At 37.8% G+C, this 12,688-nt stretch overlaps 1 protein-coding gene and 3 pseudogenes across 2 annotated transcripts in view; all 4 read left to right on the forward strand.

Moving 5' to 3' along the window:
- GRID2 (glutamate ionotropic receptor delta type subunit 2) overlaps positions 1-12,688 on the forward strand; it is a 1,621,553-nt gene that overhangs the window by 974,796 nt on the left and 634,069 nt on the right. The window lies entirely within an intron of this gene.
- Positions 157-2,981, forward strand: LOC136405563 (DNA replication licensing factor MCM4 pseudogene; annotated as a pseudogene).
- LOC136405565 (DNA replication licensing factor MCM4 pseudogene) lies at positions 3,391-4,308 on the forward strand (annotated as a pseudogene).
- Positions 8,001-8,708, forward strand: LOC136405566 (DNA replication licensing factor MCM4-like; annotated as a pseudogene).

The following is a 12,688-nucleotide window of genomic DNA, read 5'->3' on the forward strand; positions in this document are numbered from 1 at the left end:
AATGTTTCAGATGAAAACTAGCAGCTTGTATCTTTCTCTTGATACTGCTTCCTCTTTGCAAAAGAATCACTCTAATGAGGATATAGGTTATCAACCGAAGTGTTTGAGAATTAAATATATTGAGTATACTAGCAGAGAAATATTTTTTAACTGAAAATGGGTAAGTCAATTTAAACTCAAGGTATTGCCAAATTCTCCCTATCTATGCAGATAGGTGGCAGGTACAACCCAAGAGAGATCACTGACCATAACTCTGATTCTACCAATTTATTATGTCTAGGATGCAGAACTTGAATATATTCGTTTTCCTAAAGCTTTCTCACAAAGGCAGAATAACAGTATAATATCTCAGGAGGTTGGGCAAAACTTATTTAGTAAAAATATCAGTAGGAGGAAAAAGAGACAACATTAAAGGCATGGTTTCTCCTGGAACAATTCAATATGTAAAATGTTGCTGTTATAAAATTTATAATCAAAACAATGATGTAATATGATAACTATGAAACTGTATTTGGGAGGTATATTTGCATATTTGTCTTTGTAAGCTATCAGCCCAGTGACACTTAGAAAAGATGGGTGGGGGGAGGGAAAGGGGGGGGGGAAGAGAGAGATTGATTTGTTGTCTCACTATATGCACTCACTGTTTGGTTCTTGTATATGCCCTGTCTGGGAATTGAACCTACAACCTTGGCATATTGTGATGATACTCTGACCAACTGAGTTACCCAGCCAGGACCCAGTGACACTTTTGAAAGGAATACATTCATTCTATGTATTTAAAAGTTAAGTTTGAATCATAAATGTTGGAAATGTTCATTTTAGTACTTTTTTTCTCACATTTCTAAATGATCTTAAAAATGGATTTTTTTTTCTAGTCATACTACTTTGCCTCAGCTGTGTGTTTTGGTTATTCCGTTCAGATATTGAGGCTGATAATCCTACACATAAAGAGAATTTGAGAGAAAATGTGCCACTCACACAGGGACTCCTGAGGAGAGAAGAGTGGGCACCACAGGTCCAGTCTGTCTGAGCCAAGCAGAGGGAATAGCTTGGGCCTTTAGAGTGGTGAAGGGTTTGAGCTGGAAAAAGTTCCCATTTACTTTGTCTGGAGATTTGTGAGGCTTAAATTTCCCATGGGTGTGAAAGAAGAAGGTGTAGGATGGGCTTTCTTAATTGGCCTTCCGATGTAAAGCTAAAGGGGAAAGGGAGGGCAAAGCTTAAAAAGAAGTCAGCACCAAACATCACAAAGGAAGTCAGGGAATATTCTAGTGATAAAAGTCTTAATTACATCCAATTAAACACTGACTGCCTGTCTTAAGGGCATGCTGTAAGCCCTTTACAAAGCCTGTGTGCTGCTGCAAGAAGACAAAGAAGTTAAAGAACGAATGTCTATCCTTTACTTATTTATATTCTAATTAGAGAGATGACACAAAGGCTTAAAAAGCACTGCAGTTAACATAAGTACTATAAATGTCCAGTAAAGAAGGAGGTGACATTGTCCAAGGTACTGTAGTGTTGAGGCTTTATAATTTGTTTTTGAATTGGTAGAATAGGTGCCTCCACAGTTTCAAAAGTTAGAGGTTAATTCTCAAATGTTTATTTCTTCCAGATATCATCAATACCCCAAACCATTGTTATTTATATAAATTTTATGGAATATTTTTGTAAGAATTAATAATTTTTAAAATATTGATTTTCACCATCCATGGACATAGTATCAATTCATATGGTCATCTCTATAATCCTCAGTAAAGATTTATAGTTCTTCATTGCATTTAATTGTATTTACTATTACACTTTTGCAGAGTTTTGAGTATGTGTATCAGCATGTGTATATGTATGTATACACACTATCATGAATTATTTTATTGTATTATATTTTCAAATTAGTTATTGTCAGTACCTAAGAAAATTATTGATGTTTAATATATTTTGTGACTGACCTAATCAACTTTGGATACTTGACTTCTGATTCTTCTTTCTTTATAGATTATTCTCTTGTATTTTTCATGTAGACATTAATATCATCTTCAAATAAAAGATGTATTAATTCTAATACTTTATATATTTTTAAAACTTCCAAAAAACCTTTCCTTGAAGCCTCTGGGAGCATGACCTGCCAGGTGCCCAACAGAACCCTGCTTGCTCTGCGTATGGCCACTTTTCCTCCTTCCAAGTGAGGACGTCAGGCATCTCTCTCTCAGAGACGTAGAGGTGAGGATTCCACCTCTGCAGGACAGCTTCAGCACATGCTACCTTGGCCTGGAGCTGACCTACAAAGCCCCGCCAGGCAGGATGCACTATGTTACAGATCTCCTGTGATGCACTGTTCATTATTTCTCTTGATTTTGATGTTAGTTCACCACTGACATGGCTCTCCTCGCTCTTGGTAGAGGGAATGCCAAGCAGTGGTATTAGGGCCTCGCCCATGAGGCAGAGACCTTACCTGGGGTCTGCATGAAAGTGTCAGCAGGTAGATTTGCAGATGGGCCAGCAACAGAAGATTTGGTGACCAGGAATCAAGTCTCTAGATCAAAAACTGGTGATTTTCAGAGCAGACATAAATATAGCAACATGCAAAAAAAATTTTGAGAAATTTCTTCAGTTTTTCATTGACCCTCTGGCTAAAGAAGATGAATATTTCCACAGATACTGTGAGCTTTTGTACATGTAACTACTTGGGGAGATTAATATTGTGGAGGCATTTTTAAATGTAAACTGTGAACACAAAATCATTTAACAGAAATCTCTATAGACAGCTCCTCTGCTAAATACAGGAAGTTATCTCAACTTTTAACATGGCTATCAATGAGATCTACTTTGACATTAAACCTGACTCAGTCTTCGAAGATCAGATTCAAGTAGGACCATTCAATGTATTAAAGACTAAGACTACGAGAAACCTGAATCCAGAAGACCTCGACCAGCTCATCACCATCAATAGCATGGCCATTAGGATGGCTGATTCCAGAGATGCATAGGGCCTTCTCCCAGTGGTAGGTATTCACACTGCCCTGGTAGGAATGGGCCATGGCTGAATAACTAACACCTGCATTTGTGAATGCTGCCACATGATTCATGGCACTGACACACAACTGCTTTATGTTCTCCGGTAAGCAAAAAAATCAAACTTTGAGTCTCTGAAAATATGCCTGCAGAAAAGATACCATATTTCCCCATGTATAACATGCACCTTACTTTTGGGGCCCAAAATTTAAAAAAAAGAAAGTATTACATAAAGTTTTTGAATTCAAGTTTTATTCATCATAAAATTCATACAACTCCTCATCACTATCAAAACTCCCATCTTTTAGCTTGTCCTCATCTGTGTGTGATGACAAATCACTGTCTTCAACCATGAGCTGAAAAACAAGCGTGAAAAAGCTGGAAATGCAAGTTAAAAAAATCTACAACCACTGTATAAGATGCATCCAGTTTTTAGACCTCAAATATTTCGAAAAAGTGTGCGTCTTATACATGGGGAAATACGGTACCTCACACTGTCCTTTTGCCCACAATAATCTTGTTGACAAGGTTCAACTTGGGGACAGAATGAAATTTATAGGCATCTATCGAGCTGTTCCTATTGAATCAGTCTAATAGTAAGTAATGTGATGTCTGTCTACAAAACCCACATTGTTGTCATTATTGGAAAATGGATGTAAAATGTTTGCATGAAGAATCACATGAGAATCAGAACAGATACTTTTTTCAAAGAAGTATGTGAAATTTCCGAAGGAACTTCCCAGAAAACCAGGCATTTATGAGAGACTTGATTCAGCTTCAGCTTAGGGAATGTAAGAACATGAAAACTTATAAAAGGAAATATTGCTTTAGCTTTTCCAAAGGACAAGGAATGATTTTAGTCACACAAAAAGGGATAGACTTCATGCTGACATTAACATTCTGCTGTGCCATAACCCTGGAATCAGCAAGTCCCAGCTGCCCCAGTATGTGTATAATCTGCTCCTCTGAGACCAGTACACATCTGAGAAAGGCTTCAGTGTAGTCAACCTAAGTCTATATGTAGAAAAGGATCCCAAGATGAGTCAGCTGGCTGGTTCTGTAGACTGATGCCCTTGTCTTGAATGACAATGACATCAGCAGTATTGATAAGTTTAGGAGGATGGAAGTACAAGATCAGTACTGTATGAAGTCATGTAACAAGCAACTTTCTTCATTGCAAAGGCTGAGATTATTTGTCAGCTTGATGTACTCACCTGTATCTTGGCAGTAACAAAGCCTACTGAGTGTCAATGGGATCCAAACAACAACAATCAAAACAGCAACAACAGAAACTACCATTGAAACTGCCCAGCTATGTTGACTAAGGTACCTTTTTCAAAGGTCTGAGCACAAACTCACTCTCAAGCATTTGCTCTATGATCTGGAGAAAAGATACCATCTGAAAAAATGCCAGGGACATACTGGGTGGAACTGCATTGTCTGGCTTAAGAACAAACATAATTGAATGACAAGATAACCTGGAGATGTTTTCTTTGAACATATGTACCCTGATTTACTAATGTCACCCCATTAAAATAAAAAAAAGAACAAGGACTGAAGGGGCAGCTCTCTTGGGAACTAACATGCTAGCAGGCATCATTATTTCTTTGTTGACTGTTTTCCCCCCACACAGCCTGCAGGAACAAGTGGAAGTCTCCATCAACCTGGCAAACACTGCTCTTACCCCATCCCAGATATATTTTGAGACCCCACCTTACCCAATTCACATTCCCAGACTAAACTTCTCTCGGAGGTTAATCCACACAAGTGGTTGGCTTGGGATCATGCTGTGGACTTTCCTAAAGCCTCTCAGAGATCCACAAACTCTAAACAAGCAGTCTTCACATGTCTTGTACCTCTTGCAAAGTGCCTTCAGTTTCAGCACTGGTGGCCGCCAGCCTCCGTGCACAGCATAGTCACTCTCAGGCTCCTCCAAGCCCAGTGCTGGCAGCTACCAATCACAGATCACATTGTAGTTCTGACCCAGTGACACAAGGATGGACACAGGCAGCACCTGAGCTTGTCCTACATCAGAACCTCTTTCAAGAGACTCCCACTCCAAATTATTTTTTCAGATAGCTTTTCTATTCCTTGTTCTCTTTTTTTCCTTCTGGTACCACTATTATGCAAATGATATTACACTTGATATTGTCACAGAGGATCCTTAAACTATCCTCAATTTTTTATTCTTTTTTTTTCTTTTTGCTGTTCCAAGTAGATATCTGAACCAACAATTCCTGGTGGCTAGCTTTAGACCACATCAGATCACAACCCAATTATTGCCATAAAAAACATAAAGGGTGAACTGGCAGGGCACCAGAGTCCTGCTGAAATGAATCCTACTTAGTGGGGTCAATCCCTGCACAACAGATTGTTTGTTGAAGTCACAGCCAGTTCTCATAGACAGTCATTCTGAGGGTCAGTCCCACCTACTAATTTGCCAATGGAAATCAAGGATCAGTTACAACAGGAGAACATATACAACCAACACAAGGACATCATTAGAGCACTTGGCTCAGATAAACAGGGAGACTGTGTCACTAGGCCACATACGACTTCTATTATATAAGGACACTCTGCCAAGACCAGGGGACACAGCTGATGTACCTAATACATAGAACAAACAAAGGGAGGCAGCTAAAATAAGGAGACAAAGAAACATGTCTCAAATAAAATAACAGGACAAACTCCAGAAAAAGAACTAAACAAAATATAGCCTAACAATCTACCAGATACTGAGTCTAAAACACTGATTATAAGGATGCTCAATGAAATTATGGGAATAATAGATAATCTCAGTGAGAACTGCAACAAAAATATAGGAAACAGAAAAAGAAAGAGAAAACATGAAAAAAAAAATCTAGTCAGAAATTCAAACTACAATAACTGAAACAAAGAATACATTAGATGGAATCACATCAGATTAGATGAATCAGAGGATAGAATCACCAATTTGGAGATAAGGAGCAGAAAACATCTACTTGGAACAGCAAAAAGAAAAAAAAAGAATAAAAAATTGAGGATAGTTTAAGGATCCTCTGTGACAATATCAAGTGTAATATCATTTGCATAATAGTGGTACCAGAAGGAAAAAAAGAGAACAAGGAATAGAAAAGCTATCTGAAAAAATAATAACTGAAAACATTCTAACCTGGTGAATAAAATAAATATAGAAGTCAAAGAAGTGCAGAGTCTTAAAGAAGATGAACCCAAAGAGTCCCACACTGAGATACAACATAATTAAAATGCCAGAGGTTAAAGACAAACAGAAAAATTTAAAAACAGTAAGAGAAAAACAGTTAGTTACTTATAAAGGAGCTCCGGTAAGACCATCAGCTGATTTCTCAACAAAAACATTTCAGTCCAGGAGAGACTGTCACAAAATATCCAGTGATGAAAAACAAGGACCTACAAACAAGATTACTCTACTCAGCAAAGCTATCATTTAAACTCAAAGGATAGATAAAGAGCTTACCAGACAAGAAAAAGCTGAAGGAGTTCATCACCACCAATCAGTATTACAAAAATGGTAAAAGAACTTCTGTATGAAGAAGAAAAAGAAAAGTAAAAAATGTGAATAAGGAAATATCAGAAAGAAAAGAATTCTCATTAACAAAGGCAAGCATAAAAACAGTGTATTAATCAACACTAAAGCTAGTACAATGGTTTAAAGGCAAGAGTATGAATCATGAATAATTATAACAATAAACTGAGGAACACACACACAAAAAAAGAAGCAAAAAAAGTAAGGAGTAAGTGTGAAAAATGGAATGATTTTAGAATGTGTTCAAACTTAAGAGATCAGCACACTGCTATAAACATGGCTTTGTATTTATGAAGCACATGAGAACCACAAACTGAGAGAGAGACTGATTGAAGAAACGAAGAGAAAGAAATCTAAACTCAGAAATCCATCAACATGCAAAAGAAGAGAGAAACACAATAAGAAAGGAATAGAGAACTACAAACACAATCAGAAAACATTAAAATGGCAGTAACTACTTACTTGACAATTAATTTAATGTAAATAAATTAAATACTCTGAATCAAAAGACAAATGAATAAAGAAGAGGTGATACATATATACAATGAAATATTACCCTGCCATATAAAAAGAATGAGCTCTCTTTGCAACAATGTGGATGGACCTACAAGGTATTATGCTATGTGAAATAAATTAGAGACAAAACCACATGATTTCACTTATATGTAGAATCTAAAAAACAAAGCAGAAACAAACTCATAGATAAGAGAGCAAACTGAAGATTTTTAGATGTGAAGAGATTTTGGAGTCGGTGAATAAGGTGAAGAGATTAAGAAGTACAAATTGTCAGTTATGGAACAGTCATGAGGATGTATACTACAGCATAGGGAATGTAGTCAAGAAATTATAATAGCCTAACCGGGCGGTGGCGCAGTGGATAGAGCGTCGGACTGGGATGGGGAGGACCCAGGTTTGAGACCCCGAGGTCGCCAGCTTGAGCGTGGGGCTCATCTGGTTTGAGCAAAGCTCACCAGGTCCCTGGCTCGAGTAAGGGGTTGCTTGGTCTGCTGTAGCCCCACGGTCAAGGCACATATGAAAGGGCAATCAATGAACAACTAAGGTGTCACAACGAAAAACAAACAAACTGATGATTGATGCTTCTCATATCTCTCCGTTCCTGTCTGTCTGTCCCTATCTATCCCTCTCTCTGACTCTCTCTCTGTAAAAAAAACAAAACAAAAACAAACAAAAAAAACAAAACAAAAAAAGAAATTATAATAATTACATATGGTGTCAGGTAGGTGCAAGACTTGTTTGGGGATAATATCCTAAGTTACATAAATGTCTAATCACTACGTTGTATACCTGAAACTAACATAGTAATTGAATGTTAGCTGTAGTTTAAAATTTAAAATAAAAACAAAACAAAAAAGAAAATATTCTGCTTACCTTACATGTTATTATAAAGTTTGATTTGCTCTTCCTCATGCTGTACCTTCAGTTTGAAGTTATGACAGGCATCTGGCTACCTTGCAACTCTACTTACCAAGGCAAGGAGCAAGTGGAGGACGAATTCATGGCCATGGCAGTGCTGAGGGACTACACTGCTTACACTCGCAGCACGGTCGTGCATTGGCTGTGCCAGGAAGTCAGCCAGGCTCTCATGAAGGCTTATTACACATAATCAGCATTAGCTGAGAAGTGGTTTCTGCATTTACTTGACAGCTGGAATCGTTAATTGGCTTAGCAGAAGCCCATGCTAGAGTATGATTTTCAAAGTTGAAGCAATTGATGTCAAAGAGGCAAAACACCTCTGAGAAGCTCTGTAATAGTCTGTCTGCTACTAACCCCTGAGCTGACATATCTATTCTTACTACAGGAATGAATGTGTCTCTCCTAAGTGGAAAACTTAGCTGAAGCATTAAAAAAAAAAATACCAAAAAAATCACCTTATTTTTATCAAAGGTCAAACAACAGATCTGAAATATGACATCTGAAGATATTTGAGGACAATCTAACAGCAATTACCAAAGATATGTTTGAAGAAGAACTGCCTGCTTTGGTTGACGATGACTTTTTGACAGTGACAGAAAAACTGTTCGCTTGCTGCGAAGCTCTCAGGATCAGTGCTGTACATGCTGCTCATCTGCATTTGGGTGGTGCACTTGCTTCCATTAATCAGCTGCTGACATTGCCATCGATAGAAAAAAATTCTTAAAATTATTATTTGGGTCTATAAAAACTATCTAACCTGGGTTCAATTTTCTTAGTAAAGTATTTCACTTTTTTTTTTTTTTTACATTTTAAATAAAAACATTGTTCCAATTTACAACATACACCATAGAGATAATTTTCTTAAAGTGCTTTTTTATTTTTATTTTTTGGCAACAGGATTTATAATCTGTATGTATTTACAGATAGCTATCTTTTTGAAGATGGCAGTCTGGGTCAAGCTTTTCTGTTAGACTTTCTAATATGTAGTAATCGCTCATATGCTTTTGCTTTGTAATATGAGATAAGACTTTGCCAGAGCCCTTATCCTTGTCGGAGCACTGAAATGTATTTCCTTTGAGAGGCTTGTTCGCATGGCTACTCTAAGATTAGAAATAAATGATTGGAAAGTATTAGGGTTTAGATTAACTCTGCCACTTTATACTAATATATAAGCGTTTTTCTCAAATAAATTATAAAGGAAATTTTAAAAAATAATAAAATAAAACTTTTCTTGGCTAAGTGCTTTAGCTTCTACTTCCTAACTTGTATAACTTTAGTGATAAATGGCATCTTGGTTTAATAAAAATGCCACATGTGTTTTGCTATTAAGTACACGAAGGCTAGTATTGGAAAATATTTTTTTTTAATTCTGTAAAGAATATATCCTATTTTTTTGTTTAACTATATTTTATATTTGATTTTGTTTGTTAGCACTTCTGCAATTTTAGAATAGCAAAGTAAAAGTTAATCTTACATTCCCAATTATAACGTCAAGAAAACTGAACCTCAGAAAACTTAAATGACTCATTAAGGGTTGGTTACACAGCCAATTAGATTTAAATACCAAGTTTTCAGGCTTCCAATTTTGTGTTCTATGTACATACCATTTACCCTTTCTATTGTTCATGAGAGACATCAACATTTCACTACTGTCAAAATCATTTGGCTACAGAAAATACACACACAACAATAAATCAAGGGTATAGTGTCAGTGTTAATATTATATAAGCGATATCTTAATTTTAATATGGCATTTTCAAGTGCTCTCAAATTGGAGTGTATATTGAGGAGGCTGCAAGAGAATTATTATTTTTTCTTCTTTTAACAAGTGAGATGAGAAGAGATAGAGAGACAGACTCCCTCATGTGTCCCGACCAAAATCTACCTGGCAACCCCTGTCTGGGGCCAATGCTCTGCCAATCTGGAGCACCGTTCACAACTGAGCTATTTTCAGCACCTAAGACAGAGGCTCCACAAGGCCATCCTCAGTGCCAGGGGCTGATGTACTCAAACCAATTGAGCCATGGCTGCAGGAGGGGGGGAGAGAGAGAGAGAAGGAGGAGGGGTAGAGGTGGAGAAGCAGATGGTTGCTTCTCCTGTGTGCCCTGACCAGGAATTGAAACCAGGATATCCACACCGGCCAGCCAGTGCTCTATCACTGACCCAACTGGGGCTGATGCTCAAAAGAACTGTTTTAAAGGCATAGTTTAAACATTTTTAAAAGCTCTTGTGGCAAAAAAGTTTATTGGCACACATATGCAAGCTTTGCTTTATTATGAGAAGCTAATTTTAAATGTAATATATATTTTAACAAGGAGTTTTCATATTATATAATTTACTACATTAGATGATGTTGCATACCCTACAGCAAGCATTTATACCTTTGAAATTAAATAAGTAAAACAAATAAAAGCTGAACTGCTCTGGAAGGTAGGAAAGGGGACTCTTCATTGTTACCACCATATCGGTTCTCAAAACCACAACGTGAAAACCACTTCCCTGGGATATTTAGAAATGAACCTAATCGGTGCAGAGTTGCCATCTTTCCTACCAATCATGGAACAGTATTACACTCATGCAATATAGGCAGCCTATTTTTTTTGTAGGTTTTTTTTTTTTTTTTGTATTTTTCTGAAGTTGGAAACGGGGAGGCAGTCAGACTCCCGCATGTGCCCGACCGGGATCCACCGGGCATGCCCATCAGGGGGCGATGCTCTGCCCATCTGGGGCATTGCTCTGTGTCAACCAGAGCCATTATAGCTCCTGAGGCAGAGGCCATGGGGGCGCCATCCTCAGCACCTGGGCCAACTTTGCCCCAGTGGAGCCCTGGCTGTGGGAGGGGAAGAGAAAGACAGAGAGGAAGGAGAGGGGGAGTGGTGGAGAAGCAGATGGACGCTTCTCCTGTGTGCCCTGGCCAGGAATCGAATCCAGGACTCCTGTACTCCAGGCCAACGTTCTACCACTGAGCCAACTGGCCAGGGCCTAGGCAGCCTATTTTTATATTCAGACCTGTTCTTTGATTAAATGACAATCATTTTCTATTTTTTTCTTACTGTTAATATTGAAGCTGTTTCCAGAGTACACTTTGTTTACTCATGTATTCATTACTCTTTTGGCACATATTTATCAAATGCCTAGCCTGTGGAATGCATTATTCAAACTTAATATGTGATTACCCGAAAAGGAATTTAGAGCCTAGTAGTGAATATTAGCTAACTATACAGAAAGCAATACTTTAAGGAGAGACAGCAAAGTCCCCAGATGTGGTAAAAACAAGATTCCGTGGAATCCTAGAAAAGGGTATTGTACATTGTGCTGTGGTACACACTCAGATCCCTGATTCAGGAGTAGGCACTCCTTGGGAGGGCACACAGTTAAATTTTTGTCCCAGAAGTGTCCGAGGCAGAAGGGAGCTGTTTCACTTACTTTCAAGAAAATCATGCACCCAATGACTGATCATTGCAGAGCTAGAAAGGTCAGAGTCTCTGGCCTCCATTTGGGATCACTCCAAAGAGTTATTGTAAGGTAACTAGTAACTGACCCATGGGATCCCTTGAACTGCCATGGTATTTACATTGCATTTTCCCCTCTCCCTCTGTTCAATCCCTCTGTTCTCACTCGCTTGCAGGTACTTTTCTCAGGAGCGCTTTAGTTAACCCTCTTGCACGCAAATCTCCATTTCAGAGCTGTTTCCTAGGAAACCTGAGCCAAAAGAGAGGAAATAGATTAGAAAAAAATATTATATGGAACTGATAGCCTCTGAATGCAAATTTGAAAATGAACAGGTTTGAGATATGTAAGGCTAGGGAGAAGAATGCCTTTCAGGTGGTGGCGGCACTCTCCCTGATGTATCTGTTGTAACAAAACGTGAAAAAGATGGATTAAAATATTTGAGTACACAGAACAAACGGAGAATAGTTTGGACTGAAAAGACATGGAGGAAAGAAATTTATTTTCTCAGTGAATGAAGGACATTAAGAAATTTCTGAGCACGGGTCTGAATCAGAGCTGAGTTTTAGAAAGACTATGTTTACATGTTTTGTTCAATAATAAAAAAATAAGAAAAGAATTACACTCAAAATATGTGACTACGTATAAAAACAGTGATATTTTCTATGTATTCTATACTAGTGAGACAATCAAGATTTGATAGATTCTTTAAAATATATATATGAAGCTTTGATAGATTCTAAATCAAATACGTTGATATTGGTTTAACTGATCACGTTTTTTCTTTTTAAGTGAGAGGAATGGGAAATAGAGAGACAGACTCCCACATGAGCCCTGACCAGGATCTACCCAGCATCCCTGAATGTGGCCAATGCTCAGACCAACTAAACTACCCTCAGCTCTCAAGGCTTTTGCTCAAACCAATCAAGCTGCTGTCTGTGGGAGGGAAAGAGAGAGAGAAGGGGAGAGGAAGGGGAAGAGAAGCAGATGGTTGCTTCTTATGTGTGTTTTGACCAAGTATTAAACCCACGGTATCCACATGCTGGGCCAATGCTCTATCCATGGAGCCAACGGGCCAGGGCTTAACTGATTAATTTTTGTTAAATCCTTTGTGGTAATTATTTTCAATACTAAATGTGGGAAAATATAGCAATATTAGTGTCAGGATATCAAGTCTTCCAGCACCATTATATTGCCCTTTATTGAAACATTTTATAAATAGATCTAAAATAATATCTTAATATATGCTGATAT

Source organism: Saccopteryx leptura, chromosome 5, assembly GCF_036850995.1.
Source record: "Saccopteryx leptura isolate mSacLep1 chromosome 5, mSacLep1_pri_phased_curated, whole genome shotgun sequence".
Classification (NCBI taxonomy): Eukaryota; Metazoa; Chordata; class Mammalia; order Chiroptera; family Emballonuridae; genus Saccopteryx; species Saccopteryx leptura.